We start from the raw sequence: 12,909 nt of genomic DNA on the forward strand, positions 1-12,909 counted from the left end.
TTTCGTATACTTATTGCTATCCACCTTGATGATTATTGTTTAAAATGAAAGGCTCATAAGACTCTCATGGAGGCTGCATGTATAGTACTAAACAGATCTTTATACCTTACGCAACCTAAATAAACATAGAAAGAAATTAATGAATTTTCCCCACCTGTCTATACCAGGTGGGCCACACAATCGCACCCTGGTCAATGGTCATCTTTATCTCCCCAGAGGCCTGTCTGTCTATACTCCCAACTTTCACACTCAAGACAGAAAAGTTGTGCAAGATGATCATGTTCACAATGTCTAAGTTGGCTTCCAGGTCCCCGTTTTCACCCAAATCCTTTCCACCCACGGATGTGTTGTGAAACTGGTAGTGTCTCAGGAAAGGATGAAGCTAGAATCACAGAGAGAACAGTAGCACTTAGAAGACAGAAGACCCTTCTACAAAGTCATTGCAGCTCTGTTCTTTTCTTACTTGTCAGTTCTTGTTTTTCCTGCCACACATCAACTTTATTTGTTTGGACATCCCCCCACCCCCCAGTTTATTTTCATTTTATTGAATAAAAAAATCATATTACTCTATTACAACTTAAATTCAACAGAGAGTCTTCCAATATGACTTGTCAGTTTTATATATTTAGATGTTTATACCATGCTGGATATAGGGTATTCGTATGGAACCCCCCCCCACACACTTCCCTGGCTAATTAGCCACACTCCCGCACGTGGGAGAAGGCGCTCCGGCTGTTAGCGCTGAAGCTGGGAACCAAGCTCGCTCCCACGGTTCCCTTGGAACTAGACATCAACATCCCACCACCTGCGGAACTTAGAGATAAGGGTTACAGCAGCGAAGAAGCACAGAAGGAATGCAATGGCAATTAGAATACAACTGACCTCCCCAACCCCCATGGCAGCATAGCTGACAGCTGCCCTCTAAGCAAGCGATGGAAAATTCTTTATGGTAGCATGACTGTTTCCTCCTCCCAGTGACTGAGGCACATTAGGCTAAGAGGGAGTCAGTAGCCAAAAGTTCAGTGGTAGATTGAGGACTCAAACCTGCGTCTCTCAAATCCCAGTCCTACATACTAACCACTAAACTGCATTGGCTCTCGATGAAATTGTCCGGGGCCAGGATCTGCCCTGAAATCTACAGGAATGTTCCTACTCATCATGGGCAATGCTTTAAGTTGGTTAATACAAGAAATCCACCACTGGTGACTCTCTAGACCACCCATAGCCTTTCTCAGATAATCATGTCTATTCCATAGTCCTCACTTTGGGCATTAAAACCACCTTTAGAATTATAGAATCAGAGTTGGAAGGGACCTCCAGGGTCATCTAGTCCAACCGCCTGCACAATGCAGGGAATTCACAAATACCTCCCCCACACACACACACCCAGTAACCCCTGTTTCATGCCCAGAAAATGACAAAAAAACTTCCAGGATCCATGGCCAAACTGGCCTGCAGAAAAATTGCTTCCTGACCCCAAAGTGGCAATCAGCATTTCCCTGGGCATGTAATAAAGGGCCACAAGAACTAAGCACTAAAGTAACCCTTCCTGCCCTCCCTCTCATGATCTGCCTAAGTTCTCACAATCAGCATTGCTGGCAGATGGCCATCTAGCCTCTGTTTGACCTCCAAAGAAGGAGAGCCCACCACCTCCCAAGGAAGCCCGTTCCACTGAGGAACCACTCTGTCAGGAAGTTCTTCCTAATGTTTAGCCAAAAACTGTTCTGATTTAATTTCAACCCATTGGTTCTGGTCCGACCTTCTGGGGCAACAGAAAACAACGCCGCACCATCCTCTATATGACAGCCCTTCAAGTACTTGAAGATGGTTATGATATCACCTCTCAGTCGTCTCCTCTCCAGGCTAAACATACCCAGCTCCTTCAACCTTTCCTCATAGGACTTGGTCTCCAGACCCCTCACCATCTTTGTTGCCCTCCTCTGGACACGTTCCAGCTTATCTATATCCTTCTTAAATTGTGGTTCCCAAAACTGAACACAATACTCCAGGCGAGGTATAACCAGAGCAGAGTAAAGTGATACCATCACTTCGCGTGATCTGGACACTATACTTCTGCTGATACAACCCAAAATCACATTTGTCTTTTTAGCTACTGCATCACACTGCTGACTCATGTTCAGTGTATGGTCTATTAAGATCCCTAGACCCTTTTCACACATAGTACTGCCAAGACAAGTTTCCCCCATCCTATAATTAGGCATTTGATTTTTTCCTACCTAAATGCAGAACTTGCTTTCAAGCAAGGGAACTATAAGAAGGAGATTGAACTTGATTTGAATGCAGAGGTACTTGGAGGAAACTACAGTGAACCCGGGGGAAAAGGACAGTGCGGAAAGGGCCTAGGTGTTTTTGTACTACCCCTATGCCGATCCTAGGCTGCAACACCTTCCCTCATCATGTGTTCTGTTTTTTCCATGTTGAGCACCATTTCCTTCAAAAGAGGAGACTGAGGAAAAGTAAGAATTGATCAGTTCTGCCGTCTCTTCATCACCTGTTACAATTTCACTTTCCTGACCCCATAATGGGCCTACCATGTTCTTGCTCTTTTTCTTACTTTGAATATAAGAAAAACATCTCTCACTAGTCTAACCTCATAGTGTGCTTTAGCTTTCCTCACTCTCTCTGTTACCCAGGCATTGGAAATAAGGGCAAGTTCAAGGGTTAGGGGTAGGGTTAGGGTTAGGGTTAGGGTTAGGCTAACTCTAACTCTAACCCTAACCCTAACCCTAACCCTAACCTTCTTTCTTAAAGCCTCCCCATACACACACCTTGGCTTAAGCAAAGCAACTATTTATTACAAGGAAAATACAGTTCTGCACACAGGGCATTGTTCTCCCCACCCACTAGGCGTGCCAAGCCACCACCAGGGGTGGGGGAACCCCCGCTGAAACGGCCCCAAATCTGCTGGCGGGGATCAGGCCATCGGGGGGAACCCCACCCCCAAAACAGCCAGATCAAACTCACACCTCCAGCATGATGACGCCACCCGGAGGTGTCGTCATCATGCCGGGGGCGTCACCGGGCGACGCTCTAGCAGTCACCCCAAAAAACTCTATGGTACCATAGAATTTTGGGTGTAACTGGTAGAGCGTTGCCTGGTGACGCCCCCGGCATGATGACGCCACTTCCGGGTGGCGTCACAGCGGTGCTAATGGCCCGGGAGGGGATGAGGACTCCCCCGCCACACAAGGTAAGTGACTTGGCAACCCTACCACCTACCAACTCCTTTCACCTTCCAAACCAAAGGTCCAGTAGTCAGTGTTCCAGAAGTACTGTTCTCTTGTTGGAGCCAGTCCAGCAGCAGTCCCTCAGAAGCAAGGGCCTCCAGTGGGAAGGAAACACATTCCGTCAACAGCAGGCTTCCAGTGGGAAGGAAAGTACTCAGGGCCTCTCTCCTCACCATCCAAGAGAAGAAATCAGCTTCAGTTCAAAGACAGATGGTCTGGGGGCCCATACCAGACAAAAGCTCCTTCAGCTGAGGCCTTTCAGCAATCCAGTCCTTGGAGAGACAAAACAACTAGGCCTCCCTTTGCTCCACCCCCCACCCAGTTTTTTTTCCCCAGTCACTCACTACACACACTCCTCCCAATATGCAAAGTTAAGTATTTCATTGCTCCAACCAACATCATATAGCCCCAAAGTTCTACATCTCTCTACAAGCACTCCCTTTGTGTGAGAAATAAGTAAGGAGGACCAAGCAAAATTCCCCTCCCCCAAATTAATGAATTGCATATATGCTCTCTGTGTTTAAAAATGCTGTTTTAAATTGTCTGAGTTTCTTCAATCAGGGGACTTCTTAATCTAAGGTCTGAGCATTGTTTTTAAGTTGGTATATTTAAGTCTAGTAGTTCCCCAGAGCCCAAGAAGATTTTGGAGGTATTAGCATTTGAAAGTCAAAACTACCTTCATCTTATACAAGTAGAACTGGAGATCCTTGAATCCCTCTGTCAGTATCTGGGCTGTGCAAGCACGGCCTAGCAGGCCTAGAGAGCCTGGCTAGCAGTGGAAGGAAGCTGGGCCTACAAATCCCAGAAGGCCTGGGGAAGTTTTGGCACTGATTTTGACCAATAGGGAAGAAGAGGGCTGGGGAATAAGAGAACTGGTACAACAGGGAAAGCTGTTCTTCTTCCCAGAGGGCAGAGCCACAAGGAAGGCTGCTGTAGGGAAGAAACCCTCATCCTGAGGGAAGGGTGAGTAGTCTAAGGCCACTTGAGATAGTGAGCTAGGGACAGTATATATTTAGACATGTTAGGACATTTGATTTCTTTTCTTTTCACCCACTTACTGTTATTATTCTGCACCTTGTTTGTTTGACCTCCTATAAAATAAACTCTTTTCATTGTTCACTCTGCCTGGACCTCACGCCTATTATTCAGTCAAAAGGGAGTTCTAACGGCCCGGGAGGGTGCTCTGGGCCTTCTCAGAGGAGCCTGGAGCCAGAGTGGTGGCAGCGTCAGGTGACACCCCACCTGAGCCGTGACACCTTCTATCCCACTTTGGGCTATTCTACTGCAGACCAGCACTATGACACTCTGAAAATATTTTACTTTGGTGTTTTTATCCTGTGCAGTGTCCAAAATCTTCTTAATTGGACTGTTAGGTTTACTGCCATGATTCAGAAGACAGGGGGTCATAATGTTTAAAATAGAAGTTCCCTAGAGACTACTGTGCATTAGTGTACTCCAGGCATCTTATGGCCACTCTACTGTATCCAACAATCTATCCTTCTACCTGCAAATGCCAGGGATTGAAATGGAAACCTTCTGCATGCACAACTGCTCAGCCCCTCATTGGCCCAGAATAGTTTTCTTGAGAACAATTTACCAATACTGAAAACACTGACTGGCAATTGAGGTTGATAAGAAGCTTGCCAAGATTCCCGATTCAGACATGGTAACCTCAAGTTAAGAATCTTGTCTTTAAACATTTCCTGAGATATGTGGCAATGTCTCTAAGGATGCCTGACTGGTCTTAGTTCTGCCTTACATCTCTCAGACAGTCCAGCCAAGACTGCAGACAGAACTGAATATGGTGAGGAGGAGAGTTCCAGTTCAGGAAGAAGGATGAGTAATAGGGGAAGTAAGGGGGACCTTTCCTCTTCAGTTCCCTGGGGGAACAAGAATGCAGCCATTACCAAAGAGACTCAGAAACTGATTTTGGCTCAGAAATTTGCTAAACACTGTGTGACAACCACTTCAGTCTTGACCCACAATAATCCTTTCAAAGCAAAAGTGCTGATTAGTATTCTTAATTCTGGAGGAAAGGGATACCTGCCAAGGTTGTATTTGTTCATGTTCCCGTCTGTCTCCACCAGCCCTCATCGTCCTCCCAGACCTGGATGAGTAGGCAGCATACAATGCATGTGCCACCACCTGGATGGAGGTGTAAACATTGTAGGCCCTGGGAGGCAGGTGTTCTTTCAGGACTTCCCAGCCCCTGCCCTCCAGCCTCTCTTTCTCTCTGCATCTCAGGTGGCCTCTCCCAGACAAAATGGGCTTTGAGGAGAAGGAATCAAATGCTGTCTCCATAAACTCCATGATAAGAGGGTTACATACTTGTGAATTAAGATGCTTCATCCTTTTCTTTCTCTGGGTCATGAAGGAGAGAGAGAGAGATCCATGCATAAGGAACTCAAGAGGAGAAGAAACACATGTCAAGCTGAAGAGGGAGTCCAATGAAAGAGTTGTGATCCAAACTTTACGCAGTCTAACATTCATTCCATATTCAGCCCTTTGTATGAGCATTTCAAGACATACTATAGATAGAACATCTCCATAGAAAACAAGTGCATTGACTTGGCCTTGGGTGAGAAATGAATACAAGCGTTGAAGTTTTTCTTCTGACCAAGCAGTGAAACCAACACCCTGTTCTGAGATGCTCTCTGCAAAGGCAACACAGATGCCACTCCTGAGCATGAGCGGAGTCAAGGTGCTCTTGAACTTTTCTCCAGTGTCACTGTCTGAAGCAAAGAGACCAACCCACGTCCATCGGAAATGCAGTAGCAGTTTGACAACTCCCAGGTGGTGGACTTCTTCTTTTGGGGCCATTTGGTAGAAAAAAGGAAACCGAGTTCTATCCTTAAGAACTGTCAAATGGAAATCATGACTGACCTAATGGGGAAAGGGTACATTTGAATCTCATAACTTTCAACAAATGTCAAGAAATAGCAAAATGCTTCATATAGCTCTGTGGTGATAAATGGAAACCCTTGAAAGGCGGGGGTTGTATTCAGCCCAGAACTTTTCTGATGGAGATCTCCCACACTGTGGAGTCCCTTTCAGTGGTGATCTGACCTCCCAGCATCAGAAGTGGAGAAGGGTTTTTTTTTCCTAGGGATGACCTTGACCCATAACAACCCAAGGTCTGTAACCCTCACCAGGTCATTGGGAAGGTACCCTGGGGGGTGGGGGGAATCAAAATTTTAGTTAGGAAAAAAACATTTAAAAAAAATGCAAATCATATTGATATAGAAATTTCTCCTCACAAAATAACTTTTGCTCAAGTAAGGCTCTATAAGTCAATGTTCCCAGATTTCCATACTCCATCACCCCCACCAGTCCTTGACCCACTAACTGATGCATAGAGAGGCGTCCAGATCAGCCTTGGAATCAGTGCACCAGGCTGGCTGTTCCAACTGTTTTCAGCTCCTGAAAGAAGATGCATACAGGCCATCTAAGAAATATAGTCTCTTTTTGCAGAGGATTTCTTTGCTGTTCCTCCTCCCCAAGTCAACAAAGTCTGTTACAAAACCTTGTAAAACTAGTGTAATGAAGGATGCAGGACATGAATTCTCTCTCAAACCCCTCTCAACTCCCCTAAAAGCTGGTTTTGAGCTGCACCAGAAACATTTCAAAGTCCATCAGTGTTTCTCCAGAGACATTGGCCCCATCCCCGGTTCATACCTGAGGGACTTTGTAGGGGCTCAAGAGCATTGAGACGTCAATGGAGATGTCAGACTCAGACCCTTCAAGAACAGCCAAGAGATGATTCTGTCTGTCACACTTGTAGTTTGGAATTGTCTCCTGGGCAGAGGGCAGCAAGTCAAGCAAAGCATTAAGCGTCAACCTGGGATGCAAAGTGTTGTCATAGACGGTGTAGCCGAGGGTGATATTTTTGAGTAAAAGCCTGGGATACTGGTTGATCTCCTGAATGGCCAATGAGAAGGCAAGGAGGTGCCACTTCAGCTTCAGTTGCCTGCCAGGAAATATATAAACTTGTCATATATTCTAGGGATACCATGGCCCCGGTCACACGGGCCAGATCTCGCGGCGGGGAGGCGTGGCTAATTGCCCCGGCGCAGTTTGATCCATGATTACGCGATCAGACACGCCAGCGGCACACCACTGGTCCTTCCCTCGGTGCCGGCGCGATCACACCACGGGTGTCTGGAGGCAGCTCATGGCAAACATTTACTAGTACCTTGGAGGTACTAGTTTTTTAACATGCATTGTCGGCGGTAAGCCACGGGTGTGCTCCACTTCCCAGATGTTGGGGTGTGATCGCGCCCGGATAATCTGCCCACCATCCGTGCCTCTCCTGCGGCAACTTTGCCGTGTGACCAGGGCCCATATACACTTGGGTCTTGCTGATGCCTTACCTGGAATGGGCAGAAGCAGTCATGGTGGTTTACAGTGTTGATAATATGGAGATTGGTCCTGTTTGGGCATTGGGTGAAATAGTGGCATCCAATAAAGCAAATACACATGCACACACATTAAGCTGCCTTTTATTGAAGCCAATCTCTGGTCCAACAAAATCAGTATTGTCCAAACAGACTGGCAGTGGCTCTCCAGGATCTCAGGCTGAAGTCTTTTACATCACCTACTGTCTGGTCCTTTCTAACTGAAGAGGCTGGGGATTGAACCTGGGACCTTCTATCTGCAAAACAGAGGCTCTTCCACTGAGCCACAGCAGTCCCAGCACCTGGATGGTGTATCACCCAGGATCCTCTGGGGCAGTATCCCAGTGCTGGGCTACCTGTGGAAATGCCATTTCCTCTTTCTAGGATTGGTGCAGCTTCAATTGGTTCACAATTATGTTTATGAGGGCTGCCTAGCCAGTGAAAGGGGGGTTGAAATTTCACCTCAAAGATGTTCTCTCAAATAATAACTGGCAATCTGACCTTAGACATTTTTTTTCAAATGCAAGTCCCCCTGATTCCAACAGCACTTCCATTCCACTGAGCCTACAGAGGGCTGGGCTTTAATCCTCTTACCAGTCATTATGCAAGGACAGTAACCAGGTAACTTGTTTCTCTTTGAGGAACCTGGCTTACAAATCACCCTGCCGGAGGCTCTTTCCTGGTTGTTCATTTTGGCATTCAAGACGTTATAGTAGAGAGGTAGGGAGCTGACCAAATCCATCTCTTCTCCAGAGTACATTATAAGATGCTTTACTCCCAGATTCTTGGCTATGAAAAGCACTTAGCAATATTTTACTCACTTATCAGATACAGGAGATAGAAACAAAGTGACGCACCGACATTTTTTCATAAGAAAGAAAAGAACCCCAAACTCTGTCTTATCATATAAGTTTAAAAGTTTCGCCAAGGATTGACTTACTGCATCTTTTTTAAAAAGGGAGGCTCCCTGAAGGTTTGTGATGTGACTTGAAAAAGTACCGTAGTGACGAGTCCAGCGATGAGGTAGTCTCCTGATCGAAAGTAATTAAAGGGTTCTATTTCATCCATTGCCACAGTGAATGGGCATTTGGCCCTCCCCACCCCGCATGCAGTAAGATGCAGCAGCAGACGCAAGATCATTCTCTGTCTGCTTGCCCCCTTTCCCCTCCCAGGAGCCTGCTCTCGAAGACTGACAGAAAAAGATTCAGGATCCCCTGGAGAATCAAGGCTGCAGTCATGTGAGCAGTCCTGCCCTGGCCCGATCAGACTGAAGGCATCACACAGAAACAGTCCCCCCACCCCCGAGATCTCATCCCCTCAGCTCATTGGAACAAAAGGCATTTATGAACCAGACTTCACAGGCCTGTTGCAAGAGATTACATCATCTCACTCTTGGTTCCAATCTTTACCTTATTGGATTCAAAGCGAACTTTAGAGAAATCCCTGAAGCTTTGTCAAGATGCTGAATAAATCACCATGATTTGGATAATTATAAGAATCTTCACTGTCCTGGACTGTCTCATTGGGTTTGAATACAGATGCAGAGACAGAGAAAGCATGTTTGCAAGAACTCACCAACATGGCTCCCTGTGACTGGGGTCATGGAAGGGGCATGTGAGTTTGGCCAAACTTTCAGGGAAGAACAAGATGGGTGACCGTGTTGGTTTGTCTGTAGCTGCAGAAAAGAGCAAGAGTCCAGTAGCACCTTAAAGACTAACAAACTATGTGGCAGTGACTCAGGAAAGCCAGATATTTTTTAGTCTTTAAGTTGCTCCTGGACTCTTGCTCTTTTCTACTGTTTCAGGGGAGAACAAACTTCAGAAGATACCAGCATGACTGAAGCTGTGACCAGGCAAATGGGAGACTGTGTAAAGACCCGGTGGTCATTGCTTTCCTATTAGCTGCCATGACACCCCAGGCAGCAGCAGTCATTACCCCAGAACCAGAACATCTCGACTTCAGCATCCATCTGCCAGAACAGCTTAGTTCTGCTGGGTGAAGAAGGACCCTTTTTTCACAAGGTCCCACTGGCGATGGCAGGTTTCCACCTTGAAGAGCAAACCAGGAATATCCTAAGTCAAATCTTAAGCACTCAAAGTGTTCATTAAAGTCATGATGATCAATGGTTCTTTTCATACTACAACTTATTCAGTATTTTATAAACACATCCAGTCTAAATATAGTCACAGTTTCTTTTGAATTCCAGAAGTCCTCACATTTTCTTTAAGAGACCAAAGGTTCTTCATATCTCTTCAAATCATGTTTTACTCTTCATTAATGGCTAAAGAGAAAGCCTTGCTCACTTCACCCACTAACACTCTGACTCTTTGTTACCCAAATGGTCTCCATGTTTATGACACACACACACATTTTTGGTGCATCTCCCTTGCACCAAAAAACTTACTTCTTGTTGATATTATGGCTGGGAGAGGACGGAGAGTGCTGGAGAAAAAACTGGTGACAGGAAATAACATACCAATGACTCCCTCCCCAAACCAGGAAGCATCTACAGACTTCTCTTCATTGTTAGCAAATGCACTGCACTCTCTAATGGATCAGATGACTATTCTCAACACCAAACTAGACAATGTGGAGAAACAATTAAAGCAGATGGATAAGAGAACCTCAGCAACCGAGAAAACGTTGAAAAAGATGGAAAAACAGACTGAGAGTATTAATAAAAGAGTGGATGAAGCAGAGAAGGGGAGATCCTCGGATAAAACCCAACTAATACAGCTCTAGCTGGAAAGATCCATGTATGTTCTACATTTCCATGGGATACCTGAAGATAAGAATGAGGACTTAAAGGAACTCCTGGCAGTTGCCTTGGCCCCACTAATGGATTATAAACAAGAAGACTTAATTAAGGAAATGGATGTGGTGTACAGGACGTATCCTGATTTTATAAAGAAAAATAAACTTCCAGGGGAAACCTACTTAAAATTCATGAAACGATCAACCAGAGAACTGGTGCTAAAGTCAACAATGGGGAAATCCTTAAAAATCAAGAATGAAGAGATAAAAATTTTGAAAGACATCCCATTTGAAGTAAGAAAACAGAGGAAACTATACAGGATGCTTACTCTCTCCCTGCAAAAAAAAAAAAAAAAGGGGGAACACCGTATAAATGGCTATTCCCGGAAGGGCTGAGTTTTAATTACCAGGATAAAAAATATATAATTGACTCTGTTCCAAAAGCGGAAAGATTTATGGACCAAATGTTCAATGTAAAAAAGAAGCAGAAGGAAAAGAATCTAAAATCGAATGTGGAGGAAGAAGAAGAAGAGGAGTCCTATTCACAGGACTCAACAAGCCAAACTTCCTCGTCATCAGAATCAACTGAATCGGAGAAAGGAGAGGCCGCTCCCAAGCTGCAGAAAACAAAGAAATTCAGGAAGAAAAGACTCTAAAACTAAAGCATGAGTGTTTAGGGCAGTAATTGTGCCAAGCTAATAACTTTATATTTTTATAATCAAACTAATCTCTGTATAACCTGTACTAATAGGTTAAAAAGATCTATTCTTTTAGCTTTTCAGATCATGATCTGTACTAGTCTTTACCCTATCCCCATATCCAGTAGGAGATTTAGAATAGAATGTTAGTTTTCCTTCCCCTATCCAGTAGATTATATGTATCTAGATCTCCCTGACCCATTTCCCATAGTAATAATCATAGGGCATTAGTATTCCATTCCCCCATCACATATCTGTAGTGTGTAGAAAATGCAAAAATAAAAAAAATCCCCTTCGGGGGGGTCAAAAAACCCCACACAGATAATGGAGCTGATCAACAGACTAGACCACTGAATTGTTGCTGCTATCACTAAACTATATTATTACTATCAGACCTAATGTTTACTAGCACTTCATGATACTGGATAGTTTTAGAAGGTTTTATGACTGTTTATAATTATTATTTATGTGTTTTAATCTTTTATGTAAGCCACCCTGAGCCTGCTATGGTAGGAAGGCAGGGTATTAGATAGATAGATAGATAGATAGATAGATAGATAGATAGATAGATAGATAGATAGATAGATAGATAGATAGATAGATAGATAGATAGATTAAGATAGGGATGTTTGCCAGCTTAATACTTCTCTGCATTAAGGTGTGATATCATATCTATTTGTTGAAATAGCACCTGTGTTTTTCAGTGGGGAAGGGACCAATTCACCTGAAATGCTATTCAGAACGCTTCCCTCTTATCATTCTGGGGAATGCCTTAAAACTGAGTGGAGTTCTCCTGGAGCCCCATCTTCATTTGGTTGAAATATAGGGGTTCTCTCATGAACATACATGCTCTGGTATCTTCTGTCCCATGTGTTCTGAAACCTAACCTCAAAAGCAGCATTTACCCATATTTTCAGTTTATCAAGCAATACACTAATTCACAAGCAGGAAATTCACAAGAATTTGCATCAGCCACTTAATTTTCTCACTTTATTCTCTTCCCACACTATTTCCTCTCTCTCCCCTCCTAGCTGTTCCCATATCCTCTCCCCTTTTCCTGCTTCCTTCCCTCATCATTCAACAAATAACCTTTCATCTATCTGCCCCCCCTGCCCAATTTCTGCTTTATTATTTCTTTACATAAATAACCCTTTTGGAATCTGTTTCTTTTGAAATCTTTATTTTATTTAGAATAATTTTGTAATGACCTTTGGCCACATATGATAAAAATTTACAACAACTACTACTACTTATACTACATAGATTATACTACTCCATAAATTAGATTTCTCCCCAATGGAGAACAAAATCTGCTTACACCATTCTCCTCCCCTTGATTATATCCTCACAACAACCCTTTGAAGTAGGTTAGTCTGAGAGTGACTAGCCCAAGATCACTGCAATGACAGGCAGTGCGATGTGGCTGTGAAGAAAGCTAATGCAATCTTAGGCTGCATTAACAGAAGCATTGTGTCCAGATCACGGGTGGTGGTAGTTCCACTCTATTCTGCTATGGTCAGGCCTCACCTGGAGTACTGTGTCCAGTTTTGGGCCCCACATTTTAGGAAGGATGTTGACAAGCTCGAGCGTGTCCAGAAGAGGGCAACCAGGATGGTGAGAGGGTTGGAATCCAGGTCTTATGAGGAAAGGCTGAAAGAGTTGGGTATGTTTAGCCTGGGAAAGAGAAGGCTTAGAGGGGACATGATTGCAGTCTTCAAATATTTGAAGGGCTGTCATGTAGAAGATGGAGCAGATCTATTCTCTCTTGCTCCGGATTGCAAGACTAGATCTAATGGGTGGAAATTACAAGGGAGT

This window comes from Gekko japonicus, unplaced genomic scaffold, assembly GCF_001447785.1.
Source record: "Gekko japonicus isolate JY-2015 unplaced genomic scaffold, Gekko_japonicus_V1.1 scaffold4067, whole genome shotgun sequence".
In the NCBI taxonomy this organism is placed as follows: domain Eukaryota; kingdom Metazoa; phylum Chordata; class Lepidosauria; order Squamata; family Gekkonidae; genus Gekko; species Gekko japonicus.